Source organism: Ailuropoda melanoleuca, chromosome 4 (assembly GCF_002007445.2).
Source record: "Ailuropoda melanoleuca isolate Jingjing chromosome 4, ASM200744v2, whole genome shotgun sequence".
Taxonomy (NCBI): Eukaryota; Metazoa; Chordata; class Mammalia; order Carnivora; family Ursidae; genus Ailuropoda; species Ailuropoda melanoleuca.
In genome coordinates this window covers 135,227,312-135,227,877 of record NC_048221.1, presented here as the reverse complement: position 1 = coordinate 135,227,877, position 566 = coordinate 135,227,312, and positions in this window count along the sequence as shown.

The following is a 566-nucleotide window of genomic DNA, read 5'->3' as shown; positions in this document are numbered from 1 at the left end:
CCAAGAGCACTTGGATGCGTGCGTGCAGGTGTTTGTTTCACTGGGCCCCCAACCCGAGAGGGGAAGAATTAGTGATTAGATTTGGTCTGAGTCAAAAGGCGTCTTCAAGCAGAAAACACTCAAAGCCCCAGTGATGGAGAGTCCAGGGTAGGGAGGTGGTTAACAGGAGGGTGACACCAACCCAAGGCAAGTCATTGTTTTCTTTTTAAATGGGGACTAGGGTGTTGGGGAAAGGTAATGAAACTAATTTTTGAAACTGCATGCAGCACCACTAATGCAAGGGATCACCCACAGGGAAGAGCTCCCGGCTCAGAGCAGCATCTGAAGCGCGGGGGCCTGATGCTGTCAGGATGCCCCGCTTTCCGTGGGGGGGGGGGGGGGGGGAAGCGCCGGGCGACTCCTGCACAGCCGCTGGCTGGCGGCGGGGCGCGCAGTCCGAGGCCTGCGGCGGCGCCGCCACCGTCCCTCCCGGGTGCGGGTGCGCTCTCTCCCAGCCCCGGGCGGCGGAAGGATATCGCACTGTGGCCGAGCCGAAGAGCCGCGAGGCCGGCGCCCGCGCCCGCGCC